This window comes from Grammomys surdaster, unplaced genomic scaffold (assembly GCF_004785775.1).
Source record: "Grammomys surdaster isolate TR1022 unplaced genomic scaffold, NIH_TR_1.0 125979, whole genome shotgun sequence".
Classification (NCBI taxonomy): Eukaryota; Metazoa; Chordata; class Mammalia; order Rodentia; family Muridae; genus Grammomys; species Grammomys surdaster.
Genome location: NW_021620795.1, coordinates 1,040,309 through 1,062,701, shown reverse-complemented (window position 1 = coordinate 1,062,701; position 22,393 = coordinate 1,040,309). Strand labels below are relative to the sequence as shown.

The following is a 22,393-nucleotide window of genomic DNA, read 5'->3' as shown; positions in this document are numbered from 1 at the left end:
TCTCTCTCTCTCTCTCTCTCTCTCTCTCTCTCTCTCTCTCTCTCTCTCTCTCTGGTATGAACACAAATGTATAGATGTGTGCACATTGGCTAGCCTGGAACTTTGCCAAGTAGGCTAGGCTACCCGGTTAGTGAGCTTGGGGGAGCTGCCTGTCTCTGATCATTTCAGCACACCTGGGATTACAAGTAAGTACCACTGTGTCCAGCTTCTTAGGTGGGTTCCTGGGACCTGAACTCAGGTCCTCAGGCTTGCAAGGGTTCCACTGATTGAGTCACCTTCCAGCCAGTGCTCTGTCTTTTTTGAATCTGGAAAATCTGAAACCAGGTTTGTCCTCAGGCTCATTGAGAGGATTAAATCCTGAGAGTAAAGAGACACTGCCTGACCTTGAGGAGAGGCATGAATAAACACACACACACACACACACACACACACACACACACACACACACAGAGAGAGAGAGAGAGAGAGAGAGAGAGAGAGAGAGAGAGAGAGAAAAAAAAGAGAAACAGAGAAACAGAGACAGAGACACACACAGATACACACAGATACACACACAGAGAGAGAGACAGAGACAGAGAGAGAGAAAAAGAGAGAGAGAGAAGAGAGACAGGGAGGGAAGGAGGGAGGGAGGAAGAGAGAGAGGGAGAGGGAGGAGGGAGAGAGGGAGATAATCCAGTCAAGTATCAGGAATCCCCAGCCAGGCCCAAACAGCCCCACTCCCTCCCTTCTTCCTGTGAGGTGTCTCTCTTTGGCACTACACCAGGGTTCTGGCTCCTCCTCCCCAAGGCGCCCTAAAACCCCAACCTATAATCCCCAGCTGGGAAAATGACAGGCTTGCCCTGCCCAGCAGCCGCCCTCCGAAGGCCTGTAGGTGGGGAGCCAGGCTGTAGCCCTGGTGGTGACTAGGAGGAGGGCCCAGGATACACAGCCTCATGGAATCATGGGAGGTCAACAGCAGGGGAAGATGCCATGGAGAAGGGGGCACTGTGGGTGTGTAGAGGACAGGTGATGGAAACGGGTCAGGGAGGGTCACAAAGGCTTTTTGCCCTTGATCTGAGGTTAGGGGAAGGAGCTCAGGCTTCAGTGGGGCTAAGTCAAGTGCACTGAATTCTAGCCTGTCTTGAGGTCCCTTAGAAGGGCTCCAGAACCTACATTTGAGAACTGCCTCTGGGATAGATCTATAGTTTGCTTGGGAGTTATGAGAGGCCTCTGGGCAGCCTTTCCCTTCCATATACTCCACAAGAGTGGGGCAACTATAGGCTATCCACCTCTCACTGCCCCTCCTTAGAAATAATATGCTCATTTGTGGATGGGACCACAGGACTTCCTCCCCGCCATCCCAGGGATCAGAGCAAAGAATTCAGGCCTAGATTACCCACAATGGTTCCTCCCCCACCAGGAAAGGCCACAAAAAACCCTCACAACTTGGAGCTGTCAGTTTTATCTTCTGCAACCAGGACTGGTAAGAAAGCTGTTACCAGCCCTAGAGGAGGCTGGCACTGGACTCCATACCGTGGGGTCTTTTGGCCCACCATCACAATGGGTATCAAGGGCCTGGCTTGAAGAAAAGATGTCCCATCTCAGGATGTACTGCACTGGCTTCCCATCCCTCCTCCCCACACAACATAGACACACACAGTGGTCCTAGACAAGTCATTTCCTTTCTAAGCCTCAGTTTCTCATTAAAGTTGACATGGTAAAGGGCAGGACACAGAGGTGGGGGCTGGGAGTCACTCTATGGAGGGAAAGGCTAGGCTATGAACGTGGTATGTGTGTCAGGCGGACTCGACAGGGTGTTGCGTCTGAGCAGGGTTCTGAGTGGTTCTGTTTGATGATACTGCCCCGTGGGCATAGTCCCTGGAAGCAGGGCTTTGGTGGTGGCCCCAGTGTCTGGGTCACTTGAAGGGACACCTGAGGCTTCGGGATAAGATGAGATGGCATTGAGTGCTAGGGGTTCCTTCAGATGACCAGCTGGAGTTCTTTAGAGGACAAAGGGCTGCAGCTGGCCACCTAGGAGCTAGGCTGAACATAGGTTGGCAGGGCAGGGTTTATCTGGGTGCGACTATCTGTGGGGTGGAAGGGCAGGTAAATCAAGGCTACAGGAGGGAAGATCCCATTACGGGCATCAGGATACTTGGCTTAGGCTGGGTAAGAGTCAGGAAATGGATTAGTTCAGAGCTAGACCTGAGAAGCCTCCACAAAGCCCCCATCACCTGCCTAGTCCCATTCAAACCTGGAGAGACAGCCTTCCAGGACAGTATGTTGGAGCCTTTGTAAGCTTTCTCATAACCTATCACCGGTACTCAAGTGTACTCGGGTACTTTCTTTAATCATGTATCCAGGAGGTTAGTGGAGCTCCTAGGCTGGTCTCTGTTGGGAAGGGGGCCTGGTGAATGGCTTTGGGTATGGGGCTGCCACCACCCTGGTGCCCATAGGGATGAGGGGCAAGTTAGGGAAGGATGCTGTTGTCTTCTTGGTCCTTGCTGCCTCTCCCCATGCAAGACTGCTGATTGGAAGCCAGGGGCCTCAAAAGAGGGTGGGTGGTATAAATGACAATTGTTCCCGTGGCCTAGCCACCTGATGTGCCTGCTCACCCGCTGCCCGGTCCCCACTTGCTTCAGTCTCACCAACCCCTTCCCTGCCCCCTTGCTGGCCTGAGATGGCTGTTGCCATAGCAACTCTGCTCATTCAATCCGAGGATAATGAAGCCAATGTGTTTTTCATTCCCATGAGCTAGAGTGCAGGAGCAGCGTGGTGTTGCGCGCGCACGTGCGTGCGTGCGTGCGTGCGTGCGTGCGTGCGTATGTTTGTGTGTTTGTGTGTTTGTGTGTGTGTGTTGGGGGGTTCCCTCCCATCCCTCCTTCCTGGCTGGGGAAGAGACAGCAGGTGAAGCCTGATTAACAGAGGGTCAAACACTGGCGTGTGAGAAAGAGACAAACCTTGAAGCCACCAAGCTCTTAGCCTACCATGGCAAGCATGAGCTGGGCAGTGCCAGCTGGAATGGCAAGTCCTTCTTGCCAACAGTCAGATCAGAAGTGGCTCAATGCCACAAAGAGCAAGTAGAACGTAGGAGCCAGGGAGAACAGGGCCCTAGTTCTAGCTGTGTGACCTCAGCTTGCCTTTTTCATGTCTCTGGTCTCCCTTTGTTGCAATCAAGATTCCCAAGCTCGTTTTGAGTTCTACCTCATTGCCTAACCTTCTGTAGGACGCAAGGGTCCAGAATCCCTTGGTTATACAAACTTACAGCCAAGGCTGGCACACCACACAAATCTGTAATCTAATTACGCAGAAACTGAGACAATAGGACTGCTAAGAGTTTGGGGCTATCCTGGGCTACATACTGCCTCTGAGTCCAGCTTGGTTTGTATAACAAGACTCTTTAAGAAAGAACTAACAACAAATAAGTAAAGTCTGCTGATCTGTCAAATAATTCTAACCTGTTGCTACCAGTGACAATCTCTTTAGGTTGCTGCTGGGGGCAGGTGTTTTGGCAGCTGCACACAGTAGGCTCTTTATAAATGTGTACCTCCCTTCTCTCCTTCCTCCATGTATCTCTGATCCCCAGCCCATTGACAGCAACGTTTAGGAAGTTTTCCATAATGAGGCAGTAGTTGGCTGCTCTGACATCTTGCCTTCCTCTAGCTCTGGGCATGCCTATTCCTCAGGAAGGGAAACTGAGGTCTGAGCAGGGGTGGACTGGTCAGCAGGCAGGAGGGCTGTCTAAATGGAGTGGAGACTTACTGGGGATCCATGGTCCACAGTTGCCACGCTTCCAGCATCCCCAGCCTTCTCCAAGGCAGGAAGCCAAAAGTACTCCTGCAGAGCCTGGCCTGCTTCCCCTATAACTCAATCACCTGGGGGGCCAGCGGCCCTCTGCCTAGCCAGGCTGACAGATGAGGGGGAGGGAGAGGAAGCTTGCCAGGGAGCCAGTGGGGGTGGGAAGGCCAAGGTGGAAAAAATTAGAGCAGGGTTTGAAAGATGAAGAAATAAACCTGCCAGGAGGGAGACAGCCTCAATCTGTCCTCCATAAAGCTGTCTTAAGGCCACCAAGGACGTTGGTGGATGGAGGGGACCAGAGATAGCTCCTCCTGGAATCTCTGCTGCCCCCACAGCCCAGCTGGCCTCCAGATCTGACTTGGTGAGGGTTTCAAAGAGGGGCCTAGCTGGGCTTAGGGTAGAGGGAGTGACAAGAGGGGCAGGTAGGGGGCCTGAGGTTTTTTGTTTTTGTTTTTTGTTTTGTTTTTGTTTTCTGGCTTTCCTAACCACTTGCACACAGAAGGCACTCAATATTGACATCTGGATCAAGTGAATGAAGGAAGGCATCACCATGTTTGCAGTTAACAGACAGACAGAGCTTGGCAAAGTTGAATTGGCTCCAGGATGATCCACAGGCAACCTGTGTCAAACTGCAAATAAGAACCTCTTGGTACCTAGCTCCCAGGCCCACATAAATCTAGAAGCTTCTCTGTAGGATAGGGCATCTCCTTGTGGCATCCCTGGTAGCATCCATCCTAGCCAGTCTGGGCAGGGGAAAACTGTCAAGTACCCTCAGCCTCCCCATGGAGCTGTGAAGAATCCTGGTTTTTAGAAATAGTAACCCTCAAAATCTGCTCATGACATCATGGCAGAAGACCAATAGATGAAAGGATCTAAAAAAAGAATGAGAGAGAGAGAGAAAGAACAAGTGCAGGCAAGAAGGCTTCCTTGGGCAGACTGTTTTTTCACCTTCCACTGCTGTGACTTCTAGCCTGGCCACAAGCGATGCGCGTTACTAAGGAAAACAGGACATTATTAAAATCAGCAACGAAGACGCTGCTCTCAATAAATGCTGCTGACTTCCTGAGTTCATGGCACAAACTCAAAGAAATCCAGGTTGCATCAAGCAGTGGACACCGCTCAGAATCTTTCTCTGAGACCAGCAGTCCCAGAAGAAGACTGTATCCGTCTTGTCTTTGCTGTGTGACATTGGTCATGCTCTGTACTTCTCGGTGTACCCGCTGTGCTTCCGGACCTCCTGCCTTGTCACTTCACAGGCTGCGTGTGAAGACAAAGGGGTCTTGACAGGTTGTATCTAAACTGTAAGTAAGGCCCAGAAGAAGAGCTTCTTCTATGAGTGGGCCACTGTTGGGTTAGAGGGCAGCTGAGGTGCTTCTCAGGCAGGGTGGAGGAGGCTGGCCCTGACTCAGGAGGCTGGGGACCAGCTGAAGAGCCACTGTTTACAGTGGAAACAGCCTTGGAGCAGGCTCACATTTCCACTGTTTTTGTGGCATTGCTTGGGGGTGGGGGTAGAGTGCAGGGCTTCCTGAGAGCAGGCCAGCTTACCAAGGCCACATGGAGCCCAGCCCTGTGTTGGCCTCCAGCAGGAAACACATGTTTTCATTTCACAGGTCCTGCTAGGCAGTGTGTGCAGGCTGGGCTGCACAGAGACTCAGGATGTTACCCCTCCAGCAGCCACAGCCACAGGTACCCAACATACTTCACGATGCTAGCAGCTGAGCACCCAGGAGCACTCCACAGACCATAACCAGGCTGGCAGATTTCCAACCAAGTGGACCTATTCTAGGCCCATGATGCCAGCAATGCCAGATGACCACTGCACACTTGTAACAAGCCAGACATGGCAGCAGCCTCAACATCTAGGGGCAAAAGAAGGGTATCATTGTCTCCTGGAGGATGCTCTTGCTCTGATCCTGGTGAGCTGCTCCGGGTCTCACGCACCATCTTTGGCTTGAGGCCAGAGACATGCAGGAAGAGATTTCCCTCAGGAGAACAGGTGCAGACTGGAGCTGTGGCAGACAGAGGCCAGAGTTATGCATTTACTGCAAGGGCTCTGGGCCTTCTCAGCTGCAGGCCTTCGTTTCCCCCAAGGCAGGAGACAATCGATGGTTGCATCCTCAGAGGCCCTGGCCCTTAACATCTCCATTTGGCTTCTCAAAGGGCTCTGTACCACCCTGGCATCCTGTCTCTGATGAACAGTTTGAACATGACAATCCCCACCCTCACTAGACTTCCACTTTAAAGGCCAGGCTTGCAAGAGGGCAGCTCTATTATACAAGGGGCCCCCAACATGAATATCCTCCCATGGAAACTCAGGAGAAATGGCCTCGAGTCCTTCTACTAGCCCAACTTTTGCTGGCTCCCCACTGCCCATCAAACAAAGGTGTGCCCACAGGACTTCGTCCCGTGACAGGCCTCTGATGAGTCTTTCTGTAGCTGTACCTGAATGCTCAACTATGGAGCTAGCTCTGTCTTTCTTTCCTCCTGATGTCTGGTGTTCTATCCAATTCAGCATGGCCTCTTGCTATCCCTCTCACAGGAGCTGTGGGTCTCAGGCAGTCCTAGAGCAGACTCACTTTGGTTCTGCAACTACAGTAAACTGGGTATATTAACTATCTTAGAGGATGCCAAGAAGGCTTCCACCTTGAGTGGCTTGTGCCACAGCTGATAGCATGGGTTACGCTGGCCATTTTGGCATTCCTGGATGAGTCTGGGTCCACTGGATGGCAAGGCTCCATCCTCTCTCTTTATTACTCTTCACATACTTTCTTCCTGGTCTTACCCCAACTAGTCAGAAATAAAGACAAGCCCAGGCCCTTTGCAGATAACACTGCCTCGGACCTCCAAGCAGTCCATTGTCCTTTGGGAACTCACAGGGAGCTCTATCCCTGTAAAGATTCGGGGGGCTCCCTATGCCTATGTTCGAGGCTGAGGGCTCAGGCCTGAAAGTCAGGAGGGGCCAGTTCACATTCCGGCTCTGCCTTCTAGTGTGTGGCCATGGGTGGAGTGCCTTGCCTATCAGTTCCTTAGTTTACAAACAATTTGTGGTTGTTGTTTAGTTTTCTAAAGCAGAGTCTTACTATGTAGTCCACGTTAGCTTCAAACTTGAGGTGATCGTGCTTTGGTGCTGGGAGTGTTCGGAACTGTAGGTGTGTACCACCATGCCAGGGTTCAAACAAACGTCTGTGAAATTTAAATTAGATGGTGTATGGAAAGAAATTAGAGTAACTACTAACCAATACAGCTACCATTAAGGTTCTCCTGATACACAGCACACAGTCTTAAGCAGTCACGTGCACTCCACACCGTGACACCATGATTGACAGCCACATTTGGGTTCAGTGGCCTTGGGCAAGTCACTTGCACTCACTCTTTAGCCATTGAAGTAGCTTCTTAAACTTCTTCCTTAATCTCCCCCTATATATCTGGTTATCTCAGTGTCAGTGCCAGCAGGGTGTCCTCCAGGCCTGTAGCCCTTTAATCTGTTTTTACACGTCCTGGCCAGGATCACTACCTGTGCCTTCGCAGCCTGGAGGCCTCTGAGGAAGGATGCCCAAGCACTGGTCAGCACATTCTGGGGCAGAGCTGGAAGATCTGGGGAACTCACATAGTCCGGCGTCAGACAATGTCTCTCCCTGTACCCCTGTGTTCATTTGATCACCTGAGTTATCACACTGCCCAGAACTCAAGGCTGGAGATCACTTCCTTTCTGCTATAAAGGGCTTGCTTCCAGGAAGAGACATTCTCTAACTACAGGTAGGCCACTCTGTACCTACTTGGGGTAAGTCCAGGAAGAAAGTATATAAAGAGTAATAAAGGGGCCTGATTGAGAGATAGATAGATAGATAGATAGATAGATAGATAGATAGATAGATAGACAGATTGGCAGGGTCTCATGTAGCCCAGGCTAGCCTCTAACCCGTACATCAAATAATGGATAATGAAGAGCCAGTTTGGAAGAGCCTGTGCCTTATTCAGATCTGTGTCCAGAAAGCTGCTCGAGGGCCCTGCACTCTGTTTCAGCAATCAGGGCTAGACGGATGATTCTATCTTAGAGTTACATAGTGTAGCTCAGTTTCTTCATGTATAAACCAGGGGTGACTCTAACCCTGACCTGCCAGGGGGCTATTGGGAAAGGGTGATGTCATTACTGTTTCCGTCACTAATGACTACCCTTTCAGGGACTGATGACTCGGCTGTCCTTTGCCCTTCAGAGACAGAGTGCTATAAAAGTTGTTTTTCTCATGTCCTAGAGCCTGTAGGGTGAGTGAGTATCTCTGGGGTACCAAATACTGTGTACAAATCACCCCAGAGGGGCTGCCCTACTCTGAAACCAAACTCTGGACACCTCTTCTCCCTTGAGCCTTTTAGCCCAGATGCCATACGGGGCCTTTAGGAGAGACATGCATTGGTTCAGGAGGACTATGTCAGGTCTGTAGGAATGCGGTGCTAGAGCCTGGGAGGACGGCCCCAGCATGCACTGCAGCATGCACTGCTTACCCTGGGCTCCAATGAACTCCACTGAGCTGTCCTGGCTTCCATTCTGTTGCCTAGACCTGACTTCATTACTTATAGCCCTGCTGCTGGTTTCTGGCCTGGCTTTTCAGCGACCCCACAAACACCTCAGTGTTTATTCTGTACCCTTGATTCCACCAGCGTTTATACAGCGTTTATACAGGATGATGTCAAGGCCTGGGTGGTGCTGTAAGTTAGAAGAGAGAACAGAGCTCCTCTGACCACTGGCATCCCATTTACAGAGCCAGCCTTGGGTGTGGGGCCTTGTGGGTGACTATGGCTCATACTGGGTGGAGACCCAGCTTAGTATTGATGCGGGACCACCACCCAAGCTCTGCACAACCAGTCTCTCCCCGATCAGGACTGGTTGCTGATGTACAGGTAGCAGGCCCTGCCTTTGGGGCTGGCAGAAAGCCACTGAACACAATGTTCTGTGACCAGAGGGAATGGGACTGAAAGCTAGTCTGCCTCCAATATCCTGGTGGGGACACCTGATTGTCATAAGGTTTTCTAGGCATAAGAGTCCTTACATCACAAAAGCCTTTGGTTTATCAGTACAAAATTGGAGCTACAGGCAGTAACAGGTCTTGTCCACAATTTCCCAGGGGAACCATGTGGTCTCTAGGCCAGCTCCCCTCTGTAGGCACTGGCCCAGACTGGAATGACCACAGGGTTCATATGAGGCTACCTGTTAAAACGCAGAGCTGTTGAGATGGCTTAAAGGGGGAAGTGCTGACTTTTGTGCAAGTACAAGCATGAGGATCTGAGTTCAGATCCCCAGTACCCATCTAAGAAGGCAGGCACAGTGGTGAACGTTTGAAATGCCAGCACTGAGCCAGCAAAGAGGCACATGGTTAAACTCCCTAGCCAATCAGCCTAAGGAAGTTGGCAAGCTCTGGGCTCAGTGAGAAGTCTTGCCTCAGAACATGGGCGGAGAGTGTCGAGGAAGACACTTAAAGTCAAACCTCTATTTCCACATGTACATGTACATGCACATGTAGAAACAAACTGCACACACACACACACACACACACACACACACACACACACACACACACTGGAGACTTGGGCTCAATCAACAGTAGCTCATAGAATGTAACTCTAAGAGACAGCCCAAGAATCTGTATTTAACTCAAGTCTGAGATAGTTCCTGAATGCTGGCAGGCTGGGCAAGTGCTGCTAACATACCCATGTGTGAGTCTAAAACTTCCTGCTCACAGGAGGACTTTGGGTGGGGGCAGTATGTAGAGGGCATGTCTTCGCAATGAGAGAACCTCAGTGAATGCTCCTGTCCGGTGGAGAGGCATTCCTGTTGGGACAGGAGTGTGTGGTCTTTAGTTCATAGAGGGGATGGGTGTTTCCCAGCTCTTGCTATGGGTAGGGGAGGGAGGAGCAGGGAGCCAAAGACAGACCACTCCGTCCACAATGACCTGGCTCCTAAGTGGCAAAGCAAAGACTTGAACTCAGCATATTTGTCCCTAAAACACATACTTCAGCCAGGTGTCACGCTACACCACTCCAAACCACGGGGGGAGAGGGGGTAAAATTGGCATTGAGCTCTCTAGTGACCAAACAGCCACCGGAAGAGCCGATGGAGGTGGCTGTGATATGGGTGACCCCTATTAGCTGTCTTTAAGGCCACTTGGGAAAAGCTACATAACCTAAAGGATGTTAGGATCATCTACAAAAGAAAATACCCTATGTTGTCTTCAGGTTCTGGCTCATGAGAGTCTTCTAGGGTCACTCCTTGCTACCCAAAAGCTTTTGGACTCGGGAGTGTGTCAACTAGGAGACAACAGAGTACAGAATGTTGAGAGATAGGCGGGGTAGAGGGGCTTCAAGGGGACATGTGGAGGGGAGAGGACCTCTCCATGAGTGTCATTTTGAGCTAGACTGTCCTGCAGAGTAGTGTCCAGATGGAAGAGTACTGCAGGAGAAGAACACAGAGATTATCAAGTGGAATAGCCCCACCGGCTCTGAACAAAACCTCCAAAGAGGATCCCTGACATCTGAGAGAAAAGACGTGCTCTTTCAAACAAACTGCAGAAGATGAGACATGCTGGACAGGAGACAGGGATGTGAGGGGTGAGCTTCTGAGTGACCCAAGGGCATGTTCTCTATGAAGTGCAGAGTCACCCAGCAGCCAGAGTGAAAAGATGCCCCTGGAACCACATAGACACCACTGCCCTTTCGTTTTCTTTATACTGAGATAGACCAGAACTGAGAAACCCATTGAGGGACCCAACCTTAGGAAGCAGGAGGTGAACAGGCAGATGCATGCTTTGGAGAACTCATACTGTTACCTGTCAAGCCTACACACAGTCTCAGAACACATCCTAGTCCAGCCCTCCAAACACTGAAAGAACTTAACAGATGAAGCCTTGCTGCCACTCCTGGGAAGATGAGGACACATGGGCTTCCTGAGACCCTTCAGCACCGGAGTGCCAAGTGCCATGTTGGGAATGTAGCTCAGAGTGGCACTTGCCTTTAAATCCCATGAGGCTGGAAGATGACAAATTCAAGGTTTGCCTGTTGCCTGTACTATAAAGCACAGTTTGAGGCCTGCCTGGCAGAGCAGAAAGAACTTATCTCAAAATACACACACACACACACACACACACACCCCCCACACACATACCCACCAAAGCTATGGGCTTGGGTGTAGCTCCATGGTAGCCCATGGCAGACCGCTCACTTAGCATGTACAAGGCCCTGTACTAAATCACTAGTCCTCAAAGGGGAAGACAGCAGACAGCAGTGAGCACTGGCTTAAAGAAACAGAAGCAAGTGAAAACCAAGGGACTGAGGTTCGAGGATTTTAGGGTCTGTGAATCTCAGTGGGGAGAGAGAAAAAGGGAGTTTCCAACTCAGTATACACTCAAAGCAGTGAGAGGATGCAAGTCCAAGGCAAGGAAGCCCTTGGAGGGGAGTGAGCCAGCACCTGAACCTTCCTTGGCTCACCACAATGCCTGAGCAGAAATGACTCTAGAGAGTGAGTTCCTATCTCCACTTTAGGATCATGAAGTCTTCCTTGACACCAGAATCTTCAGTCCTCCTGGGAGCCTGAGTTAGAGGGCACACACCCTTGGGACACCTCTGCAGTTTAGAATGCTTGCTGGGAGGTGAGAGGTATGGAGGTCAGACACACTCCTTTCCCAGGAGGTCAGGATTTAACTCTCTCAGCCCCCCTGTTTAGAGGCTGAAAGGGATGAGGGGCAAGGGCAGAGGTGTGTACCCACGCCTATAATGGTTGTTTGGGACTCGGGAGCCCAGCCCCCCGCTTACCAGAGCTCACTGTGGGATATGGGATAGAATGTAAGGTCTCCCTTCTAGATACAGTGAATTTCTACCCCAAGCATTTCTGCCATAATCCTGCTGGCCTTGTCTACCTTTATGACCTCAGGCTCAGGTTCTGACAGCTCCCCCCTCTCCCAACAAGGCCTTAGTTCTCACCCCTAATTGCAAAATGAGGAAGCCAGACCCTCCAAGCCTACCCTGGCTACTGTGTTCTCAAGAGCCACAGTAGCGGTCGAACCGGAAGAGCTGTGTGCACTGAGAAGACTCAATATGAAACAGAAATGTAAAACATCTGCCCCGTGAACCCAATAGATTATCATTTCGATACAGGATCAATGTGAAACAGTGTAACAGGTCCCAAGAGGGAGTGGTGAAAGCACGGGAGAGGAAGGGCCCAGACTTCAGAATAGGGAGCAAGCACTCAGCGTCCCTCAGACACAGACGTCTGATCTTGCTTCACACAGGAAGCACGGACTGACGAGGGCCCCAAAGAGGCCAGTGCGCAGAATCACAAAAGGGCACTGATAGACAAGGACCACAGGGCATGGTGCAGTGTGGGAAGGCATAGTGAGGGCCAGGGGAGCTACAACCCAGGGCACTGGCAGAGGCTTGTCTGTGATGTGGCTAACAAAGGAGGTAGTGGCCAGAGGGTAGCAGCTTCCATGCCAGGCTGACTATGCTAGGCACACAGTAGGCACTTCCAGGAAGATACCAGCCAGAGACTCTCCCGAGGGTGAGCAGGTCACTAATATTCCTAGGTCTGGAGTTGTCTGGTAGGTCACCTCCAGCTTCCTTCCCCTTGGGAGAGGACAGTTTATTTATTCATGAGCAAATGCACACTCTCCTCGGGCAGCCAGTTCCTGCACACCTCACTTCTAATTATAGCAAAAATTTCAATAATGCTGCAGGGAAACTCAGGTTTCCAAAGACCCTGATAGTGGGTGCGGGTCCTTTGTCTTCATCTCTGGGCTAGGAGGTCCTCTTCCATTCCAAGTGGCCAGCATAGCAAGACCAAGTGAGAGAGGAGATAGTGCTGTCCTATGTCCAGTCACATAAGCAACACTGCCTCCTAGCACCTGTGAATGGCAATGTCAGCCTGTGGACCCAATGCTGCACCCTGTGCTATGGCCAGAAGCACCGCCTTCCTGGGTCTGCATACCAGCTTCCTCAGGTACCTGCTTCAAGGGAGAAACAGAGCCGAATAAGCTGGGCCAAGGGTGGCGGGTAAGAACCCAGGAGGCATCGGCTCTGCTGAGGCTGGATGAGGAGACAGAGCAGAGGAACTGCTGGGTGCCTGGCAAGGAAAGAGTGGCTCACATGAAGGAGCATAGAGGTGAGGAGAGACTAGGCTCAGCTGGCCAGTCTGGGCAGAGTGGGGAGAGTGGCCATGCTAAGGAGGACAAGGTCATGTGTGGTCTCTGGGGAAAGGAGGGCCAAGGAGAAGGGTGGAGCTAGTGCAGTCACTGGGAGAGGAGGGGCTGAGATGGAAACAGTGTCACGTCACACCAAATCTGACCAGCAGATGGTGCCTAGGTCTGAGACCCTACCTCTGAGATGCAGAGGTACCATGATACCCAGAGAATAGCCTTGTCACAGCAGTTCAGCCTCAGGAGCTTAGGCCTTTTTTCCATTCTGTTCAGTTCTGGTACCAAGGCCACAGGGCCAGTCCGGGCATCAGTTATCGTGGCATTGCATCCTGTCAGGGTCATCTTCCTGCTGGCCTTCCCCACGGGTCCATCATGCTCCTGTTTAGCCTCGGGGATGCTCCAGGACCCCAGGCCACAGCCCAAATGCCCCAAGCACAGCTCCAGCCTACATGCTCTCTTCATAGCCCTGACTCCTCGAAGGATGAAGTTGAAGATGCCCAGGCAGAGGCTCTGGCCCTCCTGCCCAAAGTGCACTGAGACAAACTGTCCTGTCACTTAGAAAGTGACTGAAAGAACGTATCACCCCGCTGTCACTCCATACTGCAAAAGAACTATAGCCTGTGGCACCTCCTTCACTGATGTCAGCTTACTACCAACCAAGATGGTCTAGTCACTCAGTAAAATATCACCAGTGCAGCCCCTGTGTGCCAGGCACTGGGGCACAGCCACGAGACACTAGCCTTGTCTGCATCTACCCTTAACCTACTTTACAGTGGTGAGCCTGAGTTCAGAGGGAGGCAGTGACTTCCCAGAGTCACCTGGGTGTTGGCCAAGAATGAGACTTCTCCCTGCTGCAGATGCTGACCACAGCTACTGGCCACCACCCCCACCCACTGTTTCTAGGACACAGAGGTATCGATTACCAGCCCTACCTTGGAAAGGGTTTCTTTTCTTTTTCCACCAAGGCTTTCTGTTCTCCCCCACCCTTCTTTTAAAGAATAAACTTGAAGCCATTCCCATGATTAATTACCAGCTGCCTGATGCTCCGCCACTGGCAATTTCTGGAAAGGGAATGAATTACCTTGAAAAACATCCGAAAAGAGAACCCACCGTGAAGGAGAATCAAAAAGGTTACCTGGCAGTCCGTGTGGATTCTTCTAGCTGAACTGGACTGCTGGTAGGCCCCACTGGAGAGGGGAGCAGGGTGGCTGGCCCTGTCAAACAGGGGCATGTGCAGCCTGTTGGGGAGTGGGGCAAAGCCTCTGGCTCCAGAGAGCAGTATGAGGAGGCTGAAGCAGCAGAGGTGGAGGTTGCTTTTCCTGCATCTAGATAGACCCTCCCTGATCTCTGTCCTCTGACATCACATGTTGCTTAATTCCTACAGATCTCAGTTCAAATCCCCACTCCACCACTTACAGCTCAATGGGGTTTTTAAACCGAAGAGCCTCTGGAAAATAAGGCATTATACAAACCTCCTCTAGGGGCTCTTGAGGGGAGGAGGGGGGAGGGGGGAGAGGAGGGGGAAGGGGGTTGGGGTGGGAGAAGTGTGCATTCTAAGTGCATAACCTAGGTACCAGAAGAACAAAAATTTAACACCACTAGAGGCTTCTGAGCATTCTAGCTGGCCTGTCTGCCATGACAGTGACAGTCATGCTCATTCTGGGATAAGCACATTCACTCTTGCTGTAGGGGTCTGGCTGACCTACAGTCAATCATACCGCTGGGAAGCAGAGATCTGGGGCTCCTGCAGCAGAAAGGGCTCCATAGTCCAGGTCTCCAGTTATCCTGGTGCTTACCAGCCCTGCCCTGGGATTCTTAGAACACTGTACTTCACAGAAAAGCTCCAGTCAGCTGGGCAGGGATCTCCACTCTCCCAGAGTAGCCCAGGGACATGATGCCCTGAGACAAAGGGCTCTGGGCCAACGAGTATATGTGTAAGGCTTCTGAACCCTCTGGGTTGAGAGCCAGAGAGCCAAAGAGTAAACAGAGATTACACAGGTATCCTTGGGGAAGAGCCAAGTGTGATGAGCTCTGAAATGTCATCCTGGGATGAGACACGCTGGTATCCTGGCCAGAAGCTCTATACTGAGGCTTGGTCCCTAACACTCTCATGAGCTCCCTGAGGAATAGGCCTAAGTTCCCCATCAGGCTAGGTGGCCTGTTTGTATCCATCCTGGTATTGCCGGGGGGGGGGGGTGTCCCTGTGTACATCCCTTGACATGCCACTCCCATTCGACAGACATGTAAAATGAGGTATAGAATTCAAGGTTCTAGTGAACAAGTGCCAGAGTCACATTCTGAAGCTAGCAGTGGCCACTGTGGCAGTGAGCATGCCTCTTTGCCATTCAGGTTACCTTTTAGGGATAGCCATGTTCCATTGGTGTTCAGGGGCACCACTGTTCACATAGTGTTGTTGTGCCGAGACTGGGGACGTCAGGCCTGCATCCCAGTACTCTCTACCCCATCTCAGCAGCTGAGAAACATCAAGCCAGAGGCTATAGAGCATGAGCTGAAGGGAGCACATGTCGGGAAACAATGACATCCAGCAAAGGTGGTGGCACTGGATCCCACTATGAGGGCTGAGAAGGCCCAGTGTGGCTCAGACTAATAGAGGACCCCACCCCCGCCTCTGTGAGCTAGGAAGCAGAAATGGGCACCTACCTCAGTGAGCCAAGAGTCACTAGTGTTCCTGCGCTGGTCAGCCACTCACAGCCCTTCCACTTCACTCAAGGTCCATTCTCCTGCAAAGAGAGGGCGTGGTTAGTGTGTCCAGCTCCTGCAGGACCCACAGTGCCGAGCACACTGCCACCTGATACCAGAGGGGAAGGTTGGCAGGCAGGACAAGCTGACAGGCAGGAGCCGTGAGGGGTGTGTCATGGGGTGAAAGGCAGGACCAGACACCCCACCTCTGCAGACTTCAGTCTCCCAGTCCAATGGATCTCCACCTCCTGCCCCTCTCTCCTTCTAGAAGATTCAAGAGGAAGTGGTGACACTCCCTCATTCACTCAACAAACATGGCATGAATGCCCAGTCTGGGACAGTGGTCGCTTGCTGCTTCAACAGCTAATGATGAAACACTAAACCTAAGAAGTATCTGATATAGAAAGGAAGTGCAGAGGCTACCCCACAGAGACTCAAGGGGTGGAGTGAGTGGGAATGTGAAGGATGAACCAGAAAGGCAGGCCAAGATTCAGGGAACAGTTTCTGTGTAAAAGGAACAGTAGAAGCAAAGTTTCTAGACGGTGTGGAGGTGTGGATGTACAGAGGTATACGCAACGGGAGACATGAGTTTCTGGCAGAGATGAAGGGATGGTAGGGGTGAAACAGAGGGAGAATGATACCAATTCCAGTTTGGGAAGAGTTCTCATGGCGGCTGAGGGAGAAGAACTTGGATGAGAAGAAGAAGGTAGGGAGACCAGACGGGGCTGCACCAAGATCTTCGAGGGTGGAGCAGATCTGGAGAGCAGTTAGCTCTGCTGGCAGCATGGTGACATGGGGCAGGGTTATCCTTACTGTGTGGTCTCTGGCTGTCCCCCTCCACTTCCCCAGGAGCTCATAGGTACCCAGGAGGCTCTCTGGTAGGGTGGGAGATGCAGACCCCCATCCACTTCAGGTTCTGGCTCTGGGAAGGCAGTTCTGAGACTGGAAGCAAGTGTTGTGCCCACCTGGGCCAGCACACTTGCCTCTTCGTCCTAGGAATGCTGGCTCCAGGGCGGCATGTCTCACAGAGCAGGGAGGCCTGACTGATGGTGGGGCAGGTGGTGCCAGCCCTGCATCCTGGCTTCTCTTTTTGTCTGGCCCAGGCTTTCTCACTGCCCAGCAGGCACAACTGCCAGAGACACCTGAGCTCTGGGCTTCAGGGTATCGTCTCTAATCAAAAGAACTTGGTTCAAACCTCAGGCTCACCCTGTCTCTAAATATGTGTGCCTGGCATATAGCTCTTAAACCTCCCTGCCTCTTTCTTCAATTGTAGGGCCATAGGTGCATGTGTTCCCATGAGACATAGACTGTGTAAGGCAGTGCATATAGGATGTGGACCCTTATCTACTAGAGCGGACACAAATCACCCTGTAGGGGCCAGTGCAGGGTTCTATACAGCAGAGTCCCAGAGCCAACAGTCAAGCCAATGAGTCACCTCTTAGACACTGGCTTTCAGAGTCAACATAAATAGACCTTGATTTCTGTAGCTGCAATGTTCCATTTTACAGAAGAGGAAACTGAGGACCAGAGTTTCATACACAGCAGCCACTGGATTGGGCTGGGGAGGGAATGGGCCTCTTGTCTCCTGCCACCCACAGCATGGGCGTTTCCTGAAGTCTAGTTTGGCCAGCAGAGCCGCTGACAAAGAGAAAATGATTATTTTGGCAGTGGAGACAGAAGCCGGAGTGGGAAAGGCCTTGCTCATTTGGTGGTTGTTATCCAGGCCTTAAGGATGCATGCCTGCCAGGCCTGCTGCTCAGGATACATGGCTCTCACTCAGGCACCTGGCTCAGTAGACACATGCCCCCAGGCCCTGCAGCCCTAGCACCTCAGTGTTAGACGTGTGCACAGGGGCAAACAGGCTGGAGAGGGAAGGGGGACAGGCGGAGGACAATGAATTTGAGCTCTGGCCTGGGTCAGGGGTATGAACCTGGATTATATCTTGAAGAGACAGGAGCTGGAGACTGGCGTTTATTGAATCCATACTGTGGGGTCACGATGGCTGGAATTAGCTTCAGAAAAAATGCTCTTTAATTTATGCTCAAGGCCCAGAGAAGTTCCTTAACTGCCTAAGGTCAAGCAGCTACTACAGAGTTAATAAACATAACAGCCTGGCCCTGGAAGTCATTCAGTAGTCCTGCTCAGGGCAAGTGGATCTGAGGCCCCTCACCCTACAGAAGGAGGCTCAGACAACCAGGAGCCTGCATGAGGCTGTGGACCCAGAAGAGACACAGAGTGTGACCCACTAAGTCCTGCTCGTGTCCTCTGCTCTGGCTCCCAGCCTGCATGAGCTTGGACACCTAGGAAGGCCAAGGGCAGAAGACAAGAGGTAACTTGTCCTTGGCTGCTCCCAGACAGTACAAACCGCAGGGTAAATAGCAGGTCTGAGAGGCACTGTTTTCTTCCTCAAAGGCCTTTGGTATCACGGAGGGTTGTGGGCAGTAGGAGCTCACCCTGGTTTCCTGTGGATGGGGACCTATGGGGGTGGGGTGGGGGGTGAGACTCCAACCACAAAGCAGCTTCCACCAGTGACAGAGAAGGCCACATAGAGCCACACCCATCTTGGTGAGCAGGATTCCAAAGCTCCAGACAGGGAATGTGGTCATAGGAGGTTTCATCACAGCAAGAGAGTGAGCATACCCTGGTCGGTCTTGCACAAGGCAGAGATCACGGGGATGGGACTGTCCCAGGGCCAAGATAGATTCCCTCAACCATTGCCAATTTACTATCTTCACCTATTCCAAGGATCCCCAGGAAGAACTGGGGATTGTTTTTATGGAGACCACAGTCTGGATTGGAACCCTGGCTTGGGCTCTGTGGTTACATCAGAGGGCAGGGATGGGTAGAGCTATGTTAAGTCCCTGTTTTTTCTATTTACTGCTGGGTCATCTTGAGCCAGTTACTCAGCCTCTCTCAGCCCCTATCTCCTTTCTAAAGAAGGGATACCATTTGCTCAAGCCACTCACCTGCAAGGGAGGCTCCAGGCTGGTGTGGATGCTTGCTTAAGCATGAACATACCCAGACTAAGAATAGCTAGATAGTCAGTCCTTACAGTGTGGGGGGCAGTCCAGCCTGCAACCCTGAGTGCTGAGCCAGACGTGAGGTGCTCACAAGATGTGGAGGAAGAGTTCTAAGAATGGTGGACATGGCACCTTTGGGGAGTACAGAACTGCTCCAGGCACAAGTGGCTAAGTGGGCACAGACCCTCCATCATATGGGCTCACCCATTCCCAGAAGACTTGGGACAATGAACATCCCCACCCCCAACTTTTGGTGCCTGATCTGGATAGAAAAGCCATCTACCCCACTTTACAGATGGTCCCAATGCTGCAGACCTGATATGCCAAAGGCTGGGGTGGGGGTGAGGAATGGGTCTCCCCTTGGGCCCACCTAGACTCTTCATGGGGACAGGGATTTCCTCACCTGGGAGATTTGCACACATATCCCCTGAGGTGACCCTGAGCCCAGGCCATAGTCTCTCCTTAGTGGCTAGGGTTGGCTCCAGAAACAAGGCAAATATTTACCCCAGATGGTTATCCAAACCTTATCTGAAGCTCTGCCTCCTGCATTCTTGGAATGCATGTTCCCTGACCTCACACTCACTGAGCTGAGCTGTGGCTTGGGGATCTGGACTGGGATAGCCTGACTCAGGCTCCAGAGCTAGGAGGAGCCAAGGTCTGCTGGCTGGAAGGCCAGAGCTGCCTCAAACCTTCCCCCATGTGCCCACAAGGGATGTTCCAGGATGTTCTTGGAGAAGTGCACATTGGCAGGAGCCACCCACAGGCCTACCACAGACTTCTGGCCAGTGGCTAACTTTGTCCAGAAAGGGGTATGGATGAGATGTGTGTTGATAGCACTGGAACGTATGATTCAGGGTGAGTGACAGAAAATATACACATTCAGGGACATACACAGACACACACAGACACACCCACAAACCACCCCCCCCCCCCCCCCCCACAGAGTGTGGCCCAGTCTGCTACCAAAAGAATCCTCCTACCTGCTGGCCCTTCCTCAACAACTCTATGAGCTCCCTCTCAGCCCTTGGCATGATCTTGGGTCCCATAATGGGAAGGTCCCATTAAGCAGACCTAAAATTGCACATCCCAAGGTGAAAGCCTTTGGCTAAAAGCAGCAGAATTTTGAGGTCCCACCTCACACTGTACTTTCAGCATTGCTGCTGTTGTCCCATGGATCCTGGCCACCTTCACTCACTGAGAGACCACCTACATAATGCTGCCTTCACAGAAGTGGCCCTCCCTGAACAAGATCTTTCTAGAGCTTCCAGAACATCTAGAAGACCCAGTGTTTCTTTCTCTTTGCATAATTAGAGCTGGGCAGCTATCTATATTTTGGGCCATGAAGGCCACAAGGAAGGGCTTGACTGTCCTCATTCCAGCCAGGGTGGAGTTGCAGCATGGTTGGGAACTACTCAGCATCTCAGAGCAGATTCTGCAGTACCTCATTGGGCTCCAGAAGCAGGTGACAAACAGGCGGGCTAGTGGCTCAGGTTGGGAACTCATGGGCAGAGATGCCTAAGAGTAATCATTAGGAGGCCTTTGGTCTAAGAATTTCTCACAGACTCTCAAGCAGCCCAGGGAAGCCTGTCGTTGAGCCCAGCCCTGTCCTGCTTCAAAGCAGGGCCTGGTCCTGTGACCAGAGTGCCAGAGTGGGACAGGGACAGTGGGCTGACCTTCTGGGCAGGTGACAACTGCAGACCAGGGCAGTTACCTGCCTCCTGGGCCCTCAGAGAGGCCTCTGAGCACCAGGGACTGTTCCAAGCCGTTCTTGAGATATGCACATTGGCAGGAACCACTCACAGGAGAGACATCCTATGAAACTCGCTCAGTTCATACTCTAGAGACATCAGGAACCCAAAGATGTGGTGCTGGAGGAGGGTAGGGTCTCTGAGCTGTCAACTGACTACTAAGCATTGTCATCCACTCATTTTCTCCCTCAGAAATTTCCTTCCTTTCCTTAACAAATTACTCGAAATAACACATACAGGAGACGCAAACCAGAAGTGAAGGAAGGCAAGAAAGAGCTGAAAGCAGGCATCTGGCAGCTTCTGAGGGTGCCTGACAGGGTGCTCCTGCTTCCATTTTGAGCTGTAGGGGGAAGGAAGGTAGATGGATGGTTCCAGGGTATTAGAACAGCTAGGGGTGGTGTGTGTGTTTGTGTGTGTGTATGTGTGTGTGTGTGTCTTCATTTGTCTGTTCATACATGCCTCTAACCAGTCCATCCATCATCCACATGGGCCTGGGATTACACTAGGGCTAGGGGCACACCACCTCGGGCTTAGGATTAGCCACAGAGTGCTAGGGCTGAGATTGCAGCTCTATGGGTATCAGGCAACTATATGCCTGAGGCAGAGGCTCAGACTAATTTCATCCCTGCAACCCTGCATTGCTGTGGTTTGAGTGACTTAGCACCATCTTGCAGAGAACCCTACTGGCCAGAAACTCCTTGCTCACCCTGTATATTGTTTCCAGGCCCAAGGGGGTGATTCTGCCCATTCTACCTGTTTCTCACAAGTGCTCTGACTATGGGACACACACAGCTTTCTGCTCTTTGCCCAAGCCACCCTCGCTTCTGAAGGTGAGGCTTGTCTAGAGAGAGTTCTACCCAAGATCAAACAGGGTAAAAGAAAATTCTAAAGTTAGAACTTGGGCCCAGAATGAGGACTGACTTCCCTCTCCTGACTTCTGCACCAGATTCCACCAAGAGCAAGAAGAGAGATGGAAGTTTCACCCAAAAGCCCCCAAGTGTCACGGCCAACTCTGCTAAGCAGTAGAGACCCATGGCTCTGGTATATGGCTCCTCATACTAGGGGAAAAGGACAGGCTTGCCTCTCTCCAGTCCATCAAAGAATCAATTTTTCCTTTGACCTGGCTCAGAACACATGACAGACAGCATGGCGTGACTAGATGGGGATTTCATTTCTGCCACTTCCTGAGCTATGTGGTGCTGGGAAGGAACTTCTTGGGGACTGCTTTCTCATCCATAAAAGGGCAGTCCTTGAGAGCCTTCCTGGGCGGTAGAAGGGCATCATGCAATTCTACCACAATGCTAAGAGATGCTTAGTATGATATTTACTACAGCTGTAATATGTACAAAAGAGGGTCCTGTTGGGTGGGAGGCCCTAGACCCTAATCACAGAAATAGAGAACCAGTCCTTTCCATGGCTACCCCAGCAGCAGGTCCAGATGGTCTGTGCCAGGACTGCTTGCTCTTGGAAGAGAATCTGCTTCCCTTTCCACTGGATCAGCCACAGGCTCTAGACAACCTCCAGACACATGCTGGGCAGGAGTTCCCTTTTGTGCAGGCCACTGCAACACACCTCAAGGATGCCACAGCAACCTCTCCTTTTCTAGGGGCCATGCTCTTGCTCAGAAGGGCACCTGGTCCAGCATGGCAAAAATATGGGTCTTGGAACCCACTCATGAACTTTTCACTTTCAATGCCACAGACCATAGAAGAAATTTTATCTTTTGGTTTTGCTTGCCACCCCTCTACCCCACTGCTGACCTGGGACTGTTCAGGAGGTACACCCTCCCCCTACCTCTAAGACCTTCAACCTGTGGCATTAACAGCCTGACAGCTCTTAGAACAGCACTGTAGGTATCTGAACCTGCCATCTTAAACAGGGGGAGGCAGGAACACAGAGATGTATGGAGAACACACTCTCTCTCTCTCTCTCTCTCTCTCTCTCTCTCTCTCTCTCTCTCTCTCTCTCT

General features: G+C 51.6%; 1 protein-coding gene across 3 annotated transcripts in view; it reads right to left on the bottom strand.

Annotated features, from left to right (window-relative positions):
- Nucleotides 1-22,393, bottom strand: part of Zmiz1 (zinc finger MIZ-type containing 1) — a 202,025-nt gene that overhangs the window by 107,586 nt on the left and 72,046 nt on the right. For all 3 annotated transcript variants that reach the window (XM_028754124.1, XM_028754125.1, XM_028754126.1), the window contains exon 3: nt 15,618-15,697. The gene's annotated coding sequence lies outside the window, so the exon portion shown is untranslated. The remainder of the gene's footprint in view (nt 1-15,617; nt 15,698-22,393) is intronic.